The 21,278-nt window shown below is 38.0% G+C and overlaps 1 protein-coding gene across 3 annotated transcripts in view; it reads left to right on the top strand.

The window, feature by feature from the left end:
• The window catches only part of NKAIN3 (sodium/potassium transporting ATPase interacting 3), a 611,969-nt gene that overhangs the window by 39,354 nt on the left and 551,337 nt on the right, over positions 1-21,278 (top strand). The gene's annotated exons all lie outside the window — the stretch shown is intronic.

The following is a 21,278-nucleotide window of genomic DNA, read 5'->3' as shown; positions in this document are numbered from 1 at the left end:
ATATCTTTTTAAAGTGCCAGATAAGATATTTATATCTGCATCCCAAATGTCTAGCCTAGTGCTTGGTATATGGTAGATACTCAGTAAATGTTTGTTAAATCAAATTGAATTTTAAAATAGTGCAGAGATGGTTTATAGGAAGGAAGTGATCATACCAGATGTCTGAATGCAATAGAATCTTATCATTGGGCCATTAATTTGACTCTGAGCTTCCTAAATTCAGCACAGTATTCCCTTTGTAATAAATGGTCCAGGATTTAGTTTCTGACAGAAGAGCATATAAACCTTACTTTGAAAGTAAAAGAATATAAAATTTATCTTAGCGGGCCAAATATAAAGAGGTGGTAAAACATAGTGTCCAGTATCTTTGACTGTGTTTTTCTTTTCTACTTACATAAAAGAAGATGCAGAAATATTTTTAAAGTGAATACTTCTTATTTCCACACTCTCAATGGTAGAAGGCACAATACTACACCTCATTTTAATGATGGAATTCTCTGTAGACCAGAGATAATGCTGTCTAGGAATCCTCTATTTGTGTTCCAATTTAATATAATAGGACGTGTATAATTTAAATGAATGGTTTCCTATTAAACTCTCACTTTCACATATTAGTATTCCTGGCAGATTCCCAGTGCCAGTCAGTTCGCAATTCTCCCGCAAGTACCTGTAGCTCAGCTAGTCTTGGTTTCGGATTGACAGAAACAATCTCAACCTGAGGAGGCACCACTGACAACCAGTGATGGGTGGATTAGGAGCCTGACTTGCGTCCTTACTTGGAGAGAAGCCAGTTCATTTCAGCACAAGATTGAGACCCAAGGTGGGCGCCTGGGTGACTCAGTCTGTTGAACAAGCCACTCTAGATTTTGACTCAGGTTATGATCCCAGGGTCGTTGTGGGATCAAGCCCTGTGTCAGGCTGAGCATGAACATGCTTGAGATTCTCTCTCTCTCTCCCTGTGCCCCTCTCGCCTGCTTGTGTATGCACACTCTTTCTCTCTCTCTCTAAAAAAAAAAGATGGAGACACAAGGGAGCTTTCATGGGGAAGCTAATGGAAAACAAGTCAGTGGCCCTTCTCTGCACTTAGAATATAAATTAGAATGTAAATACTTGGACATATGTTTTCTACTGTTTGCTTTTTAGAAAATTTATTATGGAATATTTCTAAATTCCTTACAGATTTCTTTTCAGAAAACATCAACTAGGAAAGAATGAAAGGGAAGTTTCATTGTATTTCAAGTCAGACAAAAAAATTCCTGGATTATTCCTTCACGACCTACTAAAATTTTGTTGGTGGATCTCCATAGCGTAAAGAGGAAGTACAAATTCTTTGCATGCTCCTTTCACTCCAATTCTATTCTTGCTGTCTCTGTCTTCCTTTACCCATCCTCCCCATTCTATCTCGCTGCTCACATTCCCTGTGAAGCACACACATCTTATCCCAGCAGTCTGTGCTCCATGGTGGCCTGCTCAGCCTTTGGCCTACCTGTGCTTTCTAGTCTCCACGGGTTTTCTCACCTGATGACTTCTTTCTCTCCTTCCCGTTCTCACCTGTCAATGGCCTGCCAGAGACTTCCAGTTCAACACCCCTATGTTTATAGTAGCATTATTTACAGTAGCCAAATTACAGAAGTAGCCCAAGTGTTCATCGATAGAGGAATGTATAAAGAAGATGTGATATATATACAAATATGTGTGTGTGTGTGTGTGTGTGTGTGTGTGTGTGTAGGAATGTTATTCAGCCATAAAAAATTATGCAGTCTTGCCATTTACAATGACATGGAGAGAACTAGAGAAAAACACCAGATGATTTCTCTCTTATGTGGAATTTAAGAAACAAGTGAACAAAGGCAAAAAAAGAGAGAGAGAAAGTGAGAGGCAGAGAGAGAGAGAGAGAGAGAGAGAGAGAGACAAGCCAGAAACAGGCTCTTAACTATAGAGAACAAACCGATGGTTACCAGAGGGGAGGTAGGTAGGTAGGGGATGGATGAAATAGTTGATGGGGATTAAGGAGTGCACTTGTTATGATGAGCACTGGGTGATGTATGGAATTGTTGAATCAGTATACTGTGCACCTGAAACTAATACAACCCTGTATGTTAAATATAGTGGAATTAAAATAAAATTTTAAAAAAGATACTTAAAAAAAGACTTCCAGTCATAATTTATATAGTTCCTCCTTGAATCCTCTTAGTAGAGTAAATCTTTGCATTTGATTTATCCTTCTATAGTGTCTTTACCACCACATTATTTCTTGAGGTGTATATTCCTGTTCTACACACAAGATTGTAAATTCCCAGAGAACACAGTATTTTAATCAGCTTTTATTCTACATAGTCCAACTCCTTGCTCATAATAGATTCTCTGAAAATATTTATTGAGGTGAGTTTATTTGAAGAGCTTTGACAAAAACTATCTTTCCTCATTCAGCATTTCTAATTTTGAATTGCACAAAATATATCATAATGAAAAATTATGAACATTAAGCACCCTGCTCAGGAGTTCATTAACAGATATGTCTTTCTATTCTGAAATTTTCCTGTAGAAATTGAGTCAAAGAAATCTATGAATTGCGTAGTTAGGATTCTTGAGAAGACTCAAAGATTTTACCCTTCCCAAAATACACAAACATATACCTTTTTCCCTTTTGGGTCATATTCCAATATTTGTATCAGCTTGTTGTGAGTGAACTTTTACATGGATCCTTGGATTACTTTTCTTTCCTGGACATCCACGTGGCCTCTCTTCCTACTCAGACTTTAGGAGGTCTAGCAGGACCAGGGTTGGTTTGAAGGAAAAGGATGCAAAGGCTTCAATAGAATGATTTCATTCCTTGAATATGTTTTTTGTATATTTCAACTCAATATCACACTGGTAGGCCTTACACACCAAATCAGGACATGTGTATAGAGGAATATATTCTTGTCTAGGACATGGGGAGTATAGTTGATTCTTGGCTCATATAAGTAAATTAAATAATTAAAATAATTAATAACAATCAGCTAATAATTTTAATAACTAAATGATTGTATTTATTATAATTTATTTTACATAACACATAATAAAATTGATTGGGTAGTAAATAATTAGTAAATTGAATGAGTAAATTAAAAAAAGTAACACTGACTCTTATTTTTATAAGGTTTAATACCCAACAAAAATGCATTAGTGAAGCCGATAGGTGGGTTAGGCAGTCTTCCTAATAACTGTAAATTCACTCTGACTCTAAGACAGTAATATGTGTTTTGGACATAGGCTGAGTTGAGTTTGAGTCCTGGTTCACTGACTAGCCATGTGACCTTGGGCAACGTAACAGCTTCTGAGCTTCAGTATTCTGATCTATAAAATAAGAATATTGACACATATCTTTGGAGATTATTCATATGCTTCTATTTCACAGCTTTTAGAAAGACATTCTTAAATGCTTTCATATAAAATTTAAAATCACTTTATCCAGTAAAAACATCCTACCTGCTGGTTTCTAATAAAAACTGGATTCAATTTATGTATAAGAAAACTCGGGGTGTGTGTGTGTGTGTGTGTGTGTGTGTGTGTGTGTGTGTACATGATATTAAATCTGTCCATCCAAGAAAAAAATGATATCTTTCCATTGGTTCCCATCAAGAAGATTTTCATTTTTTTAATAGAATTCCTGTCTTTCTTGCTAAATGTGTTCCTTAACATTTTCTTGTGTTTTTCCATTTTTTTCCAGTTAACAATACAATATATTCTGATTTATATTTTCAAGTGCATATTCTGAATAGAGAAAAGCTATTGATTTTGGTACATTTATCTTGTATCCCAGCATCTTACCAACGTTTCATATTAATTCTACCAGTTACTTTATACTGGAATATCTTATATTTTCTGATCCTATCAGAAAAAGTAGCAATTTTATATTTTCTTTTTTCTAAACATTTGTATAGATTATTTAATTTTCATGATTTATTACATTCACTACTAGAACCTCTAAGACAATGTGAAATAAAAAGGGAATAGTGGCCATTGCTTTCAGATCTCTGATTTCAAATGAGATAAAGATAATATTGAGTTCAAATTGAGGATAATATATTCTCTTGTTTTTGCTAATTTTCTTCTCTTCCTATTTTACACAGTCATTTCATTAGGATTAAATGTTAATTTTTTTTTCAAATGCATCCTTAATATTTGAAAGATGTGACCCATGAATTTCCTTCCTTGAATTTGTAGATATTGTGGATTTTGGTGGCAGAGGTTTGGTCGCTTACTCAAGAGCCATTCCTCCTTCTCCCTTTTTATCTTGTTAATAGAACTCCGACTTATACCTTAACCTAAACTATACCTTAACTTATACCTTGGGGAAAAGGGTGGCCTCTCCCATTCCTAGAGATGGTTAGTGTTACCCCTGAGGTAATTGGCATAATTGACATCCCATTTCCTTTTGCCAGAGCTTACTCTAAATCCAGGCCAATGGCATAGTCTAATCAATGAGACTGAAGAAGAATCCTTTTATGATTAAAAAACAAAAAACAAAAAACAGATCTTCTGGAGAAAAAGCTTTTATACTCCTGCCTTCATTCCTTCTTGGCCTGTTGTGTGAAGACTTGATTCTGGGAGCTGCAGCAGCCCTATTACCACTGTGAGGAAGTGGAGAATAAAGACAATGAAGAGTCCGTGTTCTAAGGATGGCAGAAGAGAAGGTTAGAAAACAGCTTGGCAGAGATTCTGGGCAACTGAACCAATGTAGCTGCTGATTGTGTGACTTCTTGTTCTGTATGAAAATGCTCTATTTGTTCAAAATCCCAAATCCTGTATGACCTGGTCCCTGGCTTCCTCTCGTCCTACAGCTTTTCCTTGTCACACTGTGCTCCAGCCTCATTGGGCTTCTTGCTGTTATAAAACACAGCAAGAATAGTCTCAATTCAGAACATTTGCTCTCACTTTTCCTTCTGCCTTGCTAAGCTGCCCAAGGTATTTGTGGTGCTCCCTGACTCTATTCAGGTCTCTGCCTGCTTGTTGCTTCAACAGAGTATTTACAAGACATCTCCCATCATGTTCTGGTTCCTTAGCCAGTTTTATTTTTCTTCAGGAATCTTTTCCATATGAAAACACATTATGTATGTATTTTATTTACTGTCTTTCCCCAATATAATCAAAGTTTCATGAAGGCAAGCACTGTATGGCTTGATTTATTGTTGTATCAGAAGTACTGCTAATTTCTGGTTTGGGCAGTGCTCATATTTTGTTCTGAGTTTGTATATGATTACAGAGTGGCCTTGTTTTTGACATGACCTTCAGGGAGAGGGGCCTTGTCTGATGCTCAGGTGGTGTGAGATTGTTGATGTTCAAATGGAGAATGCCAAGATGTGGCTCTGAGCTACCAGATACCAGGGGCTGCTTTCCTCTTTCTGTTACCGCATCTTTATATCTCTGTACTCTTTCATTTGTTATTCACTTAAATTGATTTAAGTATTTTTCTCCTGTAAAGAACATAGATGGTGTAGTACCTGAATTTTGCTGTTCTCCAATTGTCTTCCTTTTACTTTGACAAATAAATGGTATAAGATTTTGAATTTCATTCTTTCCTTTTAGTTGATAGTAAATAGTATTCCACTGACTTCTAGGGTCTATAGTTGAAAATAGTCACATGACACTTTTATATTATCTCCTTTGTAGACAGTTTATTCTTTCTGCTTGGAACATTGTAAGATATACCATATTTTTGAAGTTTAAGAAATTTTCACCAGAATTTGTCTGATCTCTTTTCTCTTGTTTTCTTTTCATACTTAAACTAAAAAATTGTATTCCATTATTTGTTTAATTACTGTGATTCTTACAACTGTTTCTTTTTCTCCTTCCAGAATTCTTATTTTTTTATGTTAAATCTTCTGTATCTGTTCTCTAAGTCTCTTATCTTTTTGTGCATGTGTGTGTGATATATGTGTATGTATATAAATAGTGTGTGTGTGTGTGTGTGTGTGTGTGTGTATTAGTAATTTTTTAAACCTTTGTGATTGTTTTCAGTTGATCTTTGGGTCCTAATTTGGGTCTCAAACAACCATATTCTCCTTACATTCATGTACTAGATGTCTAATTAGAAAATCATCTTTATTAGCTGCAGAACATCTTTGTGGTGTTGTTGAATCCTTTTAGTGCTTTTTGTTTTTTTATTAAAGTTTTCTGCCTTTTCCAGGAACTCTGTTTCACTGGGTATCTATTCGTGTTTTGGCCACTGAACTCCCTTAAATGTGTGTGTGTGAGTGTGTGTGTGTGTGTGTGTGTGTGTGTGTGTGTGTGGTTGTGCTCTTTTTTGTCTGCTCATTGTCCAGATATCCCAAGTACTGGTTTTATATAAATAAAGAAAAGGAAAATGTTGAAGCAGGTTGGCCATTCCTCCTTCCTAGAAGGAGCTTTCTTGTTCCCCACATCCTCAGTCTCCTTGAAATCTCACTGCTTCAGCAGTTGGGGGCACTCAGCTCACTGGTTCAGCTACTTCTTACTTTTAGGAAGGCCAGGGTGATGTGACCCTCATGTGGGGAGCTGATTTCACTCTTCCCCTAGAGCTCTACAGGTCTCTGTGGGCCACATTTATGCTTCTTACTGTTGGTCTCTGCTTGAGAGTGGGGATGTGGTACTGTACCAGCCATGTCCATAGACCTTAGAACAGCCCAAGGCCTTCCTCACTGCCTACAGACCCAGAAACTATAGGTTCTGGAGAAGCTGCCATATTGGAGTAGAGGGTAAGGGAGCTGCACTTTAAGTTCCATGTTCCCATAATTCTCTGTGTAATATCCTTCAGAGCACAATCCTATCTTTCTAGCTACTCTATTTGGTTGTCAAGTCTACAAGACATAAACTAAAACTTCTCACATTTTTTTTATGCTTTTTGTTAAGATTTTTTTCAATTAATTTTATTTATTTACTTATGTATTCAACAATGTTTATTGAATACTTTGGCCACCAGACCTCTGTGTATTGAGGCTACAGCAGTGAACAAGACAGGCAAATCTGTGCTCCCATGGAGTTATACTCCTAGTAACTTCACACCCAGTGCAAATGTTCTGCTTTAGCCAAGGCCAACTTGCACATTAGGGGACTAGTACATATTTTTGGTTGATCTGTGAGACCACATCAGATCATTTCAGAAAGCACCCCAGTTTTGACTAGAGCAAAATTGCCTTGTCTTAATGTTTGCTGTGAGTTTTAAAGTTCCATTTGGGTTAAAAATATTTCTACGTGTGGAGAAAAGAACACTTTATGAAAATACAAAGATATAGGAGGACTCCTTAATGGAGAAATTGAAGAAATGGATGCTGTGAAACTTGCTGTTATTTCCTGCTGGGATACGATTAAAGGTGGAAAAAAGGAGAAATAGGAAGAGTCTGAATAACTGGTAAGAGGCAGTCGTGTGAACACAACTGCCGGAAAAGCATTTAACGAAATTAAAGGTATCAGTGGGAACTATCTACAGCCTGTTTCATCGTGAACCATCACTAATTTGTAAGGGAATTGAATATGATGGGAACTTTGAAAGTGCTATCCTGGATAAGCATTTAAAGGAAATTCCATGTGGCTGTATTCAGAAATCTTGGAGTTCATTATCTCATATTCAGGGTTGGCTGTAGCATATTTACTGGAGTAAGAAATTAGAGATATTCTACAATTATTGCAATTAATATCTTCAAAAAATCAAGAAAGGATAAGAATTTTTTCAAGTGATTGAAAACTTGGATTTTCACAGTTAGTGTTAGAGAAAGTTAGACTTGTAAATTTGCAAATCTGCATCCAGAGGAGAGAAAATAAACACGTTCCTTTGGTGTCCAGTTGCTATAGAAAGGCCATCTGCCCACAGATGTTCATCAGGTAAGGGAACTAGAATGTATCTAAGTATTTGTAAGTTGCCACAATAGCATCATATATTTAAGAATAAAATGCCTTTCCTCTACCTTTTTATTTATTTTTTTATTTTTATTTTTTTTTTAATGTTTTTTATTTATTTTTGCGACAGAGAGAGACAGAACATGAGCAGGGGAGGGCCAGAGAGAGAGGGAGACACAGAATCGGAAGCAGGCTCCAGGCTCTGAGCTGTCAGCACAGAGCCCGATGCAGGGCTCGAACCCACAGACTGTGAGATCATGACCTGAGCCAAAGTCGGAGGCTCAACCGAGGAGCCACCCAGGCGCCCCTCCTCTACCTTTTTAAAGCTACAAATTGAATTTGTACTTCAATCACATCAAGATTCCTTTTTGACAAGTCAAGTAACTATAATGGATTTTCTCCCATTCAGTCACAAGACTTCTCCCCGCCAGGTTACATTACAATAAAATGGTTAATCTCCCCACCCACTAATCTGTTTCTTACCTCAAACAGTAAGAAAATTACTGTTTGTAATTTGATGTAAGAAAATTAAATACTATTTATCAGTGTAAAATAGTGGAACAAAATCATTACTAAATCCTTTGGAGTTTATTAAAATAGCTTTGTAAAGATATTTTTGAATTTAAAAAGCTAATCATCAACTCACATTTTCAACCCGTCCATCTCTTGCTTTCATGAGAATAACCCCAGCCAGAGTGTATTATGAGTTTAAATATGAATATGAGGAAAAATATATTTTTCAGCAGTATGAATGTCACTTACAGATGGTGAAAAATGTTTAATTTCTTACCTCTTTTATTGACAATTTGAAACTGTTTCGAATATTAACATGGCTAATGATATTTTTTTCATTTTTTGGTTCCCTAAATATTTAGAAATATTAATCTCTATGGATTTTCTTTAGTATTTCTAAAACCATATATGTCCTAAGAGAAATTTCTGCTACAAGATGTCTAATGTTGGCTGTCAACCTCAGTACAATTACAGATACATTTTTTCCTGAATCAAATACTGAGGAGGAAGGGGGTATTATTTTATTAGAGCCAGTGAGTTTTTTTTCTTTTTGCTTATAAAAGTGTTTTTTGTTTTTGTTTTTTGAGGGGGGTGGGAGTAAACCAAAATTGGAAGATAAGAAGTAGCTTTAAGTTTTTAAGATTTGTTTATATTGTTATTACCACTTTAGTCAAAGTTTCATGAATGGCTACTTTTGATTTTATGTGAGAATAAAGTGATATTGATGAGAAAGATTTATTAGGAAAATTGAAGATTCTTTTAAGGGTCGTGTTTTCCTCAGAATATATTGAGAATAGTTCAAGAAAACTTTTTTCCTAATTTTTAAAAATTACATCTAGCTCTATGTAAAATAGAATAGAACATTATGAAATTGACCCAGAGAGCTAGTATGTTTAGGTCAAGAAGACAGAAATTGGTTTAATTATTGAGCACAGGCTAAACTAGCTGGCCAACCTAGACCATGCATCATGTACAAAGTAGATCTCAGGAGTATGTTGAGTGAATTTTTCAAATAATTTCTCTATGGTTATTAATTTACCTGTGCCTAGTGGATACAGGAATAACGTCAACTGACCCTTGTTTGGTGCAATGTACATTTGTAGTCTTTTTTCTCAGTTTTTGAACCAGTTCTAAGAGGAAGGTACAGACGTTTACCACCTCAACAACTGAGGCTTCTGGTTGATATGCGGCTTGTCCAAGACAAGGAGTGGCCATTTGATTTCCAGAGTCTCATTCCTTAACCCAAGAGCTTATACTGCCTCCCACACTTTCAACCCCAGCTTTGCACTGCCCTTTCTCTTAGTGTTCTGTGGATATACACATAACACTCATTTTCACCCCTGCCAATACAGGGCCTGGGAAGGGAAATCATGTCTGTTCAGATGTGCAGAAATACAGATTAGAGAGTTCTTGAGTTCATGATGGAATTGTCATTGAGTTGGCAAGGCCTGGCACCCTGTGAAGCTCGTCACATGCAGTGAGAAAACTGGAATAGTGTCCAAATTAAATCATGCCTCTACTTTCTCTTTTGTCTACCTGAGCTTCATTTTTAGTTTGTTTTTAATTGAAGTATAGTTGCCACATTACGTTACATTGTTTCTGGTGTGTAACATACTGATTTGACAACTCTATGTGTTATGCTGTGCTCACCTCAAGTGTGGCCAGAATCTGTCACCATACAATGCCATTATGATACCATTGACTGTATTCCCTGTGCTATGTGTTTCATCCTCACGACTTACTCATTCCATAACCAGAAGCCTGTATCCCTGTCTCCCCTTCATGCATTTTGCCCATCCCCTCACGCCCTTCCCCTCTGGCAACTGTCAGTATTTATGGGTTTGTTTCTGCCTTTTGTTTATTTTATTTTATTTTTTATATTACACATACAAGTGAAATCATATGGTATTTGTCTTTCTCTGTCTGACTTTTTCCCCCTAGCATAATACCCTCTAGCTCCACCCATGTTGCTGCAAGTGGTAAGACCTCATTCTTTTTTATGGCGGGTAATATTCCTTTGTGTATATATATATAGCGTATCTTCTTTATCCATTCATCTATCAGTGGATACTTAGGTTGCTTCCGTAGCTTGGCTATTATAAGTAACGCTGCAGTAAGAAAAGGGGTGCATATGTCTTTAAGAATTAGTGTTTTTGTTTTCTTTGAGTAAATGCTCAGTATTATAAATCCCGTGGAATTACTGGATCATATCCTCCTATTTTTAATATTTTGAGAAACTTTCATAGTGTTTTCCACAGTGGCCGCACCGATTTCCATTCCCACCAACAGTGTGTGAGGGTTCCTTTTACTCCACATTCTCACCAACACTTGTTATTTCTCATCTTTGATTCTAGCTATTCTGACAGGTGTAACGTGATATGTCCTTGCTGTTTGGATTTGCATTTCCTTGATGATTATCAGTGTTGGGCATCTTTTTATGTCTGTTGGCCATCTCTGTGTCTTCTAGATACCAAATGTTTTCACTCATATGTGGATCCTGAGAAACTTAACAGAAGACCAGGGGGAGGGGAAGGGGGGAAAAAGTTACAGAGAGGAAAGGAGACAAACCATAAGAGACTCTTAATTACTGAGAACAAACTGAAGGTTGATGGGGGTGGGGGAGAGGGGAAAGTGGGTGATGGGCATTGAGGGGGCACCTGTTGGGATGAGCCCTGGGTGTTGTATGGAAACCAATTTGACAATAAATTTTATGTGTGTGTGTGTGTGTGTGTGTGTGTGTGTGTGTGTGTGTTCAGGTCCTCTGCCCATTTTTTAATCAGATTATTTGTCTTTTTGGTGTTAAGTGAGTTGTAAAATGTCTTTATATATTTTGGAATTAACCCCTTATTGGATGTATCATTTAAAGTATCTTCTCCTGGGACACCTAGGTGGCTCAGTTGGCTGAGCATCTGACTTCAGCTCAGGTCATGATCTCACAAGTCCTGAATTTGAGCCCTGCATTGAGCTCTCTGCTGTCAGCACAGAACCCCCTTTGGTTCCTGTCTCCCTTTCTCTGTGCCCCTCCCCAGCTCCTGCTTTCTCTATCTCAAAAATAAATAAAAACATTAAAAAAAAACCCTTCTCCCATTGAGTAGGGTTGCTTTGTTGTTTTCTTGATGGTTTCTTTCACTATGCAAAAGTTTATTTTGATGTAATCCCAATAGTTTATTTTTGCTTTTGTTTCCTCTGCCTGAAGAGACATATCTAGAAAAGGCTGATGTCAAAGAGATTACTGTGTAGATTTTCTTATAAGAGTTTTGTGGTTTCAGGTCTCTCATGTAAGTCTAATCTGTTTTGACTTTGTGTAGGGTATAAGAAAGTGGCTCAGTTTCATTCTTTTACATGTAGCTGTCCAGGAGACTGTCTTTTCCCCATTGTATAAGCTTGCCTCCCTTGTCATACATTAATCGACCATAGAAGAGTGAGTTTACTTCTGGTTGAGCTTCATTTTTTGAACCTTCTTATTTAGTTACTAGTTCATAATTTTACTAATTTTCTATAATATTCATTGAAAATTCTCATGTTGTTCAAATGGGACCCTTAAATTTCCTAATAGTTACTGAGTTTATAAATAAAGAGGATCATCTGTGTATTCTGAAATTTGTTAGTATCTTCTTCCTCTTCTTCTTGTCTTCTCCTCCTCTTTCCTCCTCCACTTCTTTCTTCTTTTTCTTTGCTAGGAAGAGAGCCTGTCAAATGAGTTGAGGTCTGAGCACATTTACGGATTCTAGAATTTTAAAAGTACGGGTGAGAATCTGTCTAATGCAATCTTCTCATTTTAGAGGTTAGGAAAGTAAAGATCAAAAGAATTATCCAAGATCAGACAGCCAGTTTGTATCACAGATCAAATCTAGGGCTCTATTTATCTTAATACAACCTTACTTGATGAGGGATTATATCTAAATGCATTAAGCTCTCATTAAATTCTGCATTTATGCATCAGTGATTCCTTGAACACGATACATTTCAGGTACTTTGCTTGCAGGGCTGGCTTCATGGCTGTGTGACTTGTGTGGCTGCCCAGGGCCCTGTACTTACTTAATGCTCTGCAGTTGCCATTTTGAGATTCTTAATAATTTTGTTGGGGGAGGGGGAAGAGTGCAAGGTGGGGAGGGACAGAGAGAGGGGGACAGAGGATCTGGAGCAGAGTCAGTGCTGACAGGCTGACAGCAGTAAGCCCAATGCGGGTCTGGAAATCACGAACCACAAGATCATGACCTGAGCTGAAGTCAGAAGCTGGACCAACTGAGCCACCCAGGCGCCCCTGTTAATAATCTTTTAACAAGGGGCCCACATTTTCATTTTGCACTGGGTGTGGCAAATTTTGTAGCTGGTCCTGCCTGCTAGACATTGGTGACACAGAAATAAACATTCAGTTTGTTTGTTTATTTATTTATTTATTTATTTATATTCATATTTTTATTTATTTATTTATTTAGAGGAGTTCACGGTCTAATGAGGAGCTGGACACATAGAAGCACTAGGACTGGAGATGAGGGAGTAAATTAACTTTGCCCAGAAGGAGAAAGGGAATTCCAGGAGAAATCAAAGGAGACAAAGGGATATAGGGATAAGCCAGTGTTGCAGTGACCAGTTGTAGTGAGTGCGGTAGGTAAAGTAGTGGAGTTGGGAAAATGTGTCAAGAGAGAAGAGAGCCTGGAGGACAGAAAGCTGAAAGTTACTACAGTTGTGTCTATCTGGCAACAGTGAGAGGTGAGCAAGTTCAACAGCCATGGGGCTGGGAAGTTTGGAGTTTGAATGTGTAGGGTTGATGAGAAGTTGGAAGAATGTGCAGAAGGGAGGGTCAGGATGACCCCAAGCATTCCTGTCCTACTGGCAGGGTAGGTATAAATGCTGTTAACCTAGAGAGGAAGAGAGGGGGTTGCAGGAAATTGAATATATTCGTGCTTGTATAAATTTACTATCACCTGCTTCACCACAGTGTTCAATGTTTCTGTGAATTCCCAAACTGCAGTGACTTCCACACATTGTCTACCTTCTTCAAACCTTCTAGGCTTTTCTGTCTCATCCTTCCACCCTCTACCCTCCACTCTCACACACTGCATACTTTTACCAAGTGAGAAAACAGAAGCCACCAAATCCCCCACGTCCCCACCATCTATCACTGTATTTTCCCCTTTCTACTCCGAGCCCACCTTTTCAAGGGCAGCTTGTCTACTCTTGATCCCATAGCTTCTGGTTTCTTAGATGGGATTTTTGTTCCTCTCAAATTCTCTCCCTTTCTATTGTATCATTCCTCTTAATGATAAATATGCCTTTTTTATCTGCCATTTAAAAAAACACAATATCCTGTGTTCTACCTTATAAGAATATGTTTAAGATATTCTTGTAAAAACCTGTCTCTATGTATTTTGACACTTATCTTCACTTTCTTCCAGTTTACTGTTCAACCCACATGGTATGGTTTCCACACCTGGAATTCCATTGAAATGGCTCTTGCATATGGCTTTCTTATTGCTAAGTCTAACATTCACCTTTCATTCTTCATTTGCTGCACTCAACCATTTTCCTTGAACCCCTCATTTTATTAACTTCCACACTCCTCTTTTTCATTTTCTCTCCTTACACCATCTCTACATGCAATGTCTGTGCGTTATCACATGGCAAGGATGAGTCCCAGAGGCAGCCTTCTCTGTTACTCTGTCTCTTGTCACCTGCTACCCTCTCTTACCATGCCCTCTACAACCTAAGTTCATTTCCCTGGGCCAGTCTTCCTTCAGTGCTCTTGATCCTTGCTGCCACTTGCCCACTTCCTCACTGGCCTCCCTAATGTAAGAACTCCGAAGTGTAGCCCTTGAGCCCTCCCTCCCCCGCCTTGCCTCCCATGTCAGTGTCTTTGGCCATTTTTCCATCTCTGGCACCTGTTCCCATCCAGTTGCTTGGGACAGAACCCCGAGCACCTCACGCTCTCCCTCATCTCTCATACCTGCTCCATCATCAAATCTTATAGGTTCTATTTCCAGACAGCTCTTGAATGTATTTGCTTTTCTCCGTTGCCATGACCACTAGCCTGTGATGAGCCACCACCCCTTGCTAGGCCACTGCTGTCATCTGCTAAATAGACTGCTCCAAGGCCTCTTATTCTCCATTTGGCAGCTATGGTGTTCTTTCAAAGGATGGCTCAGATCGGATTCTGACAGGCCCTGGTATTCATTCTGCCAACACCTTCCTACTCCAATTAAGATGAGAAGCCCAGTCTATAGCTGAGACTGTCTGACCCCTGCCTTCCCCTCTAGCCTGATGCCCTGCTGTCCTGACCTCCCTCTGCCTGCTTCGCTGCAGCCACACTGGCCTTTTTGCTGTCCTGACACTTCCCATGCTCTTTCTACCCAGAGCTTTCCCACCTGCTACTCCTCCTAGCAAACTGGGTAGGTTCCCCTACTCTTTGTTTTTAGGAGTCGGTGTCATGTCACTTTTTCTAGCAAAGCCTCTCATTTCCTAACTTAAATCTCCTCCAACAGTTACAACCCTTATTTTTGTCCTTCATGGCATTTTCATAACTTCAGCTACGTATTTATTTAGTGTGTTGCATGTACCTCCAAGACCACGAGAAACCCACGTGCCCAGGGGACTGTTTTCTCACTGCTATATCGCTACCACTCACAGAGTCCTTGCGATAGAGTAGGTCTCGGTCAGTAAATACTTGTCGAATGGATGAGTGAATGAATGAGGAGAAGTTTGGGGATGAAGAGAGAATGTTTTCCCTGTGTTTCTAAGACCTTGCTTCTCTGACTTGAGGAACCCATGCTTGTCTCTTACAACGAAGCAATCAGTGTTTGTGTACTAACATTAAGTTGCTAACAAAGCCGGGTAGGCGTTTGTTCAGTTTGGTCATTTCTCACTTGTGAATAAAGTGGTTTTGAGTTTGTGAATAGTATGTGGTTCTGTCATTTTTCGGCTTTATGCATTAGTGTTTTGTCTGGGCTTGGCTTATGAAATTAGTGCTGAACACCCTGCAGAGGAAAGAACCTCCTTCTCCCCCGTAGTACTTCCGTTCTATGAAATAGTCTGAGTCTTGTTGCATCCTTTATGTAACAGACTTTTATGAAAATGTTCATATATGGCATATCACAAAAGGGTTTTTTTTTAAGTTACGTTCAAAAACGTGACACTAATCGAACAATATGTGGATACAGAAAGGCTCTGTTTTATTCTTTTTGCCACATTTCTCTTCATTTAAAAAGAAACACTGTACTTTGTTATCAACTTGGGGGTATATTTTTAGCTAAAAAATGTGCTACTCTGAACATGAATGTTGATCAGGAAATTGTAAATTAGAGTTTTGAGGAATGATGGTGCTATCTGGGTTTAAAACTGTAATCAGAAGAAGAATCACTTCCCTTTCGTTGGTAGGATGTCATTGGCTAAGTGATGTTCACATTCTGTCGTAGCTGTAACAGCTTGATGCTATTGACGGGAAGCAACATTTATATCATCCATTTGGACCCTAGTTTGTATGGGTGGTGGTGGCTGTATTGTCCGTGTGTATGTGAATTGGCAGGATCGGGGGAAGCCCTCCTGAGAAGTGGCTATGCAGGGGCACCCAGGTGGCTTGGTCGGTTAAGGGTCCGACTTCAGGTCAGGTTACGATATTGTGGTTCGTGAGATCGAGCCCCTATCGGGCTCTGTGCTGACAGCTCGGAGCCTGGAGCCTGCTTCAGATTCTGTGTCTCCCTCTCTCTCTGCCCCTCCCCTGCTCACACTCTGTCTCTCTCTCTCAAAAATAGACGTTAAAAAATATTTTTAAAAAGAAGTGGCTATGCAATAAAAATGAAAAAAACAGTTATAATAACCTGAAACATAATTATATTATTTTAATTCAAAATAGACAAGAAGAACCCTTTTGGAACAGATGTATAAACAAAATTAAATTAAAGGAGAAGCAACAAATGAAATTATAATCTTACTGACATATCACTTATCTCTATCTGGGGAACATAATTAAATAAAGTTAGGTATGGATTGTAATAAGATTATCCACTCAAACGGAAAAGCAAAGACAGACTTCAGCAAAAAGTTTAATTTATAATTACACAAAATAAAAATCATGGTCAATTTGAACCTTCTAAGCTTCAAAGTATATAATTCTACAATTAAAAACAAGTCATGAAATAAAACTATGATAGTTGGGATAAATAAAAGTTTAAAAGATTATCCTATTTAGTTAAAATAAGTCTCTTTATTATAATTTTTAGAATCTATCCTACTTTTAGTACTTGATGTCCAATGGGGAAAATGGCAAAATACCTTTTCGTATAAGTAGCTTAAAAGACTTAGAGAAGTCACAGTCAGCTAGCAAGGAACATTTCTGGTGGGGTGGAGAGTGCGATGGGGTCAGAGAGTGCTCTGAGAACTTTTGGTCCTTTGAATCATTTATATGATCCTTAAATGTGTACTTTCTTTTCTCCTTAGGCAGATTTTGAAGTTCCTTTAATATAGGAGCCATTATGAAATATAAATTATAATGGAAAAGAGTGTACCATAAGAAAATGAAGTGTATAATCATAGTAAACTTCACAGAAATGGTGAAGGTCTACAAACAGAAGCCTACCAAACCTTATAAAGAATAAAGATTTTAACGCACAAAGAAGCTTGTCATTACTCTATGTTGCAAATATTAAATATATAAAAATATGAATTCTCTGCACTCTAATTCATATGTTTACTGAACTTAAATCACAATCTTAAAGAGGACATTCTGGGGGCGCCTGGGTGGCGCAGTCGGTTAAGCGTCCGACTTCAGCCAGGTCACGATCTCCCGGTCCGGGAGTTCGAGCCCCACGTCAGGCTCTGGGCTGATGGCTCAGAGCCTGGAGCCTGTTTCCGATTCTGTGTCTCCCTCTCTCTCTGCCCCTCCCCCGTTCATGCTCTGTCTCTCTCTGTCCCAAAAATAAATAAACGTTGAAAAAAAAAATTAAAAAAAAAAAAGAAGACATTCTGTAAATTCAAAGAAATTCAAAGAAATTATTTGTAAGTTCACTTGAAGTGAACAGTATTGAAGTGAAAACTTAAAAAATACCAAACACTGTTTAAGCTAGTATAGACATATTAAAAAAATTCATTTAAACACAGACTTTTCTGGTTTGGGCATAAATACAGGGCTCTAAAACAGGACAGTTTTCCTAGCAGTATTTCTTCACATTTTGGAATTTTGTAAGTGCTGGAAGAAGCATTACAAAGATGAAAATGAAGGAGGATTACTTAATAAGTGGTATGCAGCACTGATTGGAAATTTTGGGGACGATGCACATAAAACCTTACCTGAAGTTGTCAGTTTCTGCAGGAAGACAATCCTCTATTTTTTTTAAGACTGGTAAATTATAAAAGAAAGCATCTGTGATTAGATGAAGAGTAAAAACTGTGTAGTGAAAATGAAAAAGTCAAGAAGATTAATATTTGCAACAGTATAATGAAGATATTTTTATAAGGAGTTCAAAAAATAAAGAGAATTGTGAAAACTCACTAAATGAATACCAAAAGTAGTTCACTTTGACATTTCTTAACAAATGAAAATAAGACAACTATCCAACAGTAAAGGGGATACTCAAATAAGTCATGGAATATATTCTTCGTAGAAGAATAGGCAGGATTTTTAAATAATGGTTTAAAACAATTAGGTAGCCACAAAGAAAAGTGCTTGATGCACGGCAGTAAATGAGAATGGGAAACACCAACTGGGTGCAGTCTTATTACTGTGATGTAAAATAATGTCTAAAAACACAAGAAGGGAATATACACACGTTAGGAAAGTTGCATAAAGACTGTAGGATATTTTGCTTTTATTCTTTTAGAAAAGATTCTTTTGTTATCATTTTATAGTTTCCAAATTAGGACTAATTTAGAAATAAGTTTTTAAAACTTAGAAAATTTACAAGTAGGAAATTGAACAAATTCATGTACTTGAATAGTAGTAATAAGCAAAGAAAAAAATCATAAATGTTTTGTTATTTATTTTGAGATGGGGGAGGGGCAGAGACACAGAGAGAGAGAATCCCAAGCAGGCTCCTGAGTGTCAGCACAGAACCTGATGCGGGGCTCAAACTCATGAACTGTGAAATCATGACCTAAGCTGAAGTCCAGAGTCAGACGCTTAACTGACTGAGCTACCCAGGCACCTCATAAATTTTTTATAATTATTTTTATTTTCAAAGGTTTTACTGCACACATAAATATAATATATCCCATTTGAATACCATGCTAAATATCAATTTGAAATAGATATTTTTACTACACAAGAAAACACAAGTGGTATCTTTAGGGGTGGATGATATCAGTTGTTAAATATATTTTTAGCACTAAGAGAATAATTATTTTGTTTTTCATTTCAATGGATATCCTATAGTATTATATGAATGGATTATTTTATTTAGGATTTTCTTGTAGAGAGCCGTTGGTGAAAAATCTGGTAACTCTGGGTGTCCTTATTTGTCCTTTTTTACACATCTTGCTTGTCTCAGAGCCAGCTTCCAGTGTGGACCCATTTAGTCTCCTGTGTGAGAACCAACCCCACAACCTGCTTTTTGCTTTCTTATCCACTGTCCTTTTTTCTCAGTATCATTTGGTTCATTTGAACAGAATAAAATTATAGAAATGAAATCTGCCTTCACCTATTCTGTACCTCTTTCCTCTCCATGTCTTTCCTTCATGTTATGGGATCCTCCTAGGTGCTGGGTAGGTGCTAGGCAGTGACTGCAGGGTGAAGGACTTGGGTTGAACTGTTTTGGAATACACGTTAATCTGGGAACTAAGTAAGGGAGCCTAGGTCTGAATTCCAGAGCGGCGAGTCAGGAAGAGGCTAAATCCAGGAGGGAGTTTGAGAGGTAGAGAAGAAGACTGAATTCAGAGTAGGGAGCCAGGAGATTAGATTATACAAACACAGGTTCTAATTAAATGGGAAGAGGACAGGGCTAGAAGACTCCAGAAGCAAAATAAAGAATGAAGAAACTTTCCTCATGTTTTTATTCGTGCCCCAAGTATTTACTGATTGCCTGCTCTGGGCACACCCTGGACAGGACTGTGACATTGTGATGATGTAGAGTGATGGAGTGTGAGAGCCTGAAAAGGGTTTATGTAGAGAGTGGACAAATAGTGAAATTATTTATTTTAGATATGACATGTAATGTGTTGGGTCGGCCTGAAATGGTCTTACATGCTGTGATTGGCCTTTTCTTTCAAGGAAAGTTATGACAGCACTAAAAATACATATCATGGGTTTAGGAATGAGGGGAATTTTCTTTACATAAATAGTTATCTGGATTTTGTAATGCTTCAAGTGATACATGTTGGGAATCTATATATGTTAATGATATAGTTACCATTATTTTCTGATAATGTTCAATGTACTGGAGTGTGTGTGTGTGTGCGTGTGTGAGTGTGTGTGTTTACTGCAAATAGACCTTTTCAGTTGCTAAGTTTCAAGGAATTTGTATTTCCTTCTTTTTTAATAAACATTTCTTAGCAACGAAGTGGTATATATCAAAAGTACACTCCTTTATGGGGCGCCTGGGTGGCGCAGTCGGTTAAGCGTCCGACTTCGGCCAGGTCACGATCTCGCGGTTCGTGAGTTCGAGCCCCGCGTCAGGCTCTGGGCTGATGGCTCAGAGCCTGGAGCCTGTTTCTGATTCTGTGTCTCCCTCTCTCTCTCTGCCCCTTCCCCGTTCATGCTCTGTCTCTCTCTGTCCCAAAAAAATAAATAAAAAACGTTGAAAAAAAATTAAAAAAAAAAAAGTACACTCCTTTAGCATATTTTGCAATGAAATATGTCAATCAAAAAGCTTTGATGTTCCATATTAGTTAGGCTTTTGAGTCCTAAGGAATGTGAAATTAGGCTACTACTCTTCATTTTTGTTAACTCAGCCATTTAAAATACTCATTGGCGCACTTGGGGAATCATTAAGAATTATAGCTTCTTAAAGTGCTGTCCACTGCGGTCCTGCTCCCCTTGTCCCGCTGCGGGTCCGAGTGAGTTAGGCTGAGCACTTGCTCTGTCTGACTACGGTCAAGATTTATGGTTTGTCTTTTAAATGCGTTAGCTATAACTCTAGGCTCTGACTAACAATGATGACAGTGATGATGGTGACCATAGCTACTGCCACATTTCTGGAGGACTTATTTCTCCAGTAGGAGCATTTCAGCTTGAGCCTTCTTGTCACTTCCCCACTGGGAGTTGGGGAGGATGGATGGGCAGAGGCTTGCAGTTTGGCCACACTGTATAAATTGTGGGAAAAATGAGTTTTTATCACTTGATATATGTTTGGTAAAATTAGAGCTTACCTACCATGTCTTCCAGGAAGTAAAAGTCAAGATCCCAATTTCAAGTAAAGATTATACTTTATGGAGATATTTTAATGATATGTCATATAAATGAGTAGTAACATAGCACCTATACATCAATAAAAGCTTCTATGCTTGTGAACTCTGAAGTTGATTCTTGCAAGTCCTGTGAAGTAGATATGAAATGCTCAATTCAATCATCATGTTTTAAGGTGAGGGAACCAAGGTATAGAGAGCTTAACTGACCTACTTGGAGCAGGTCAGCTAACTTGGAGGAGCCTAACTGACCTACTTGGATCTTCCTACAGGAAGATCTTCATGTAGGGGACCCCGAGCTGCATGCATAAATTGTATTTAAAAACAAAAACATTGGTGCCTGGGTGGCTCAGTTGGTTAAGCGCCCCACTCTTGATTTTGATTCAGGACATGATCTCATAGTTTGGGAGTTTGAGCCCCACATCAGGCTCTGCACTGACAGCATGGAGCCTGCTTGGGATTCTCTGTCTTCCTTTCTCCTGTCCCTCCCCATTTACTCTCTCTCTCTCTCTCAAAAATAAATAAACATTAAAAAAAAAGTATCTGGTTTTCATGTTACTCTATCAATTGCCCTTTGT

Source organism: Leopardus geoffroyi, chromosome C3, assembly GCF_018350155.1.
Source record: "Leopardus geoffroyi isolate Oge1 chromosome C3, O.geoffroyi_Oge1_pat1.0, whole genome shotgun sequence".
Taxonomy (NCBI): Eukaryota; Metazoa; Chordata; class Mammalia; order Carnivora; family Felidae; genus Leopardus; species Leopardus geoffroyi.
The sequence above is the reverse complement of the archived record's forward strand: the minus strand, read 5'-3'. Positions and strand labels throughout refer to the sequence as shown.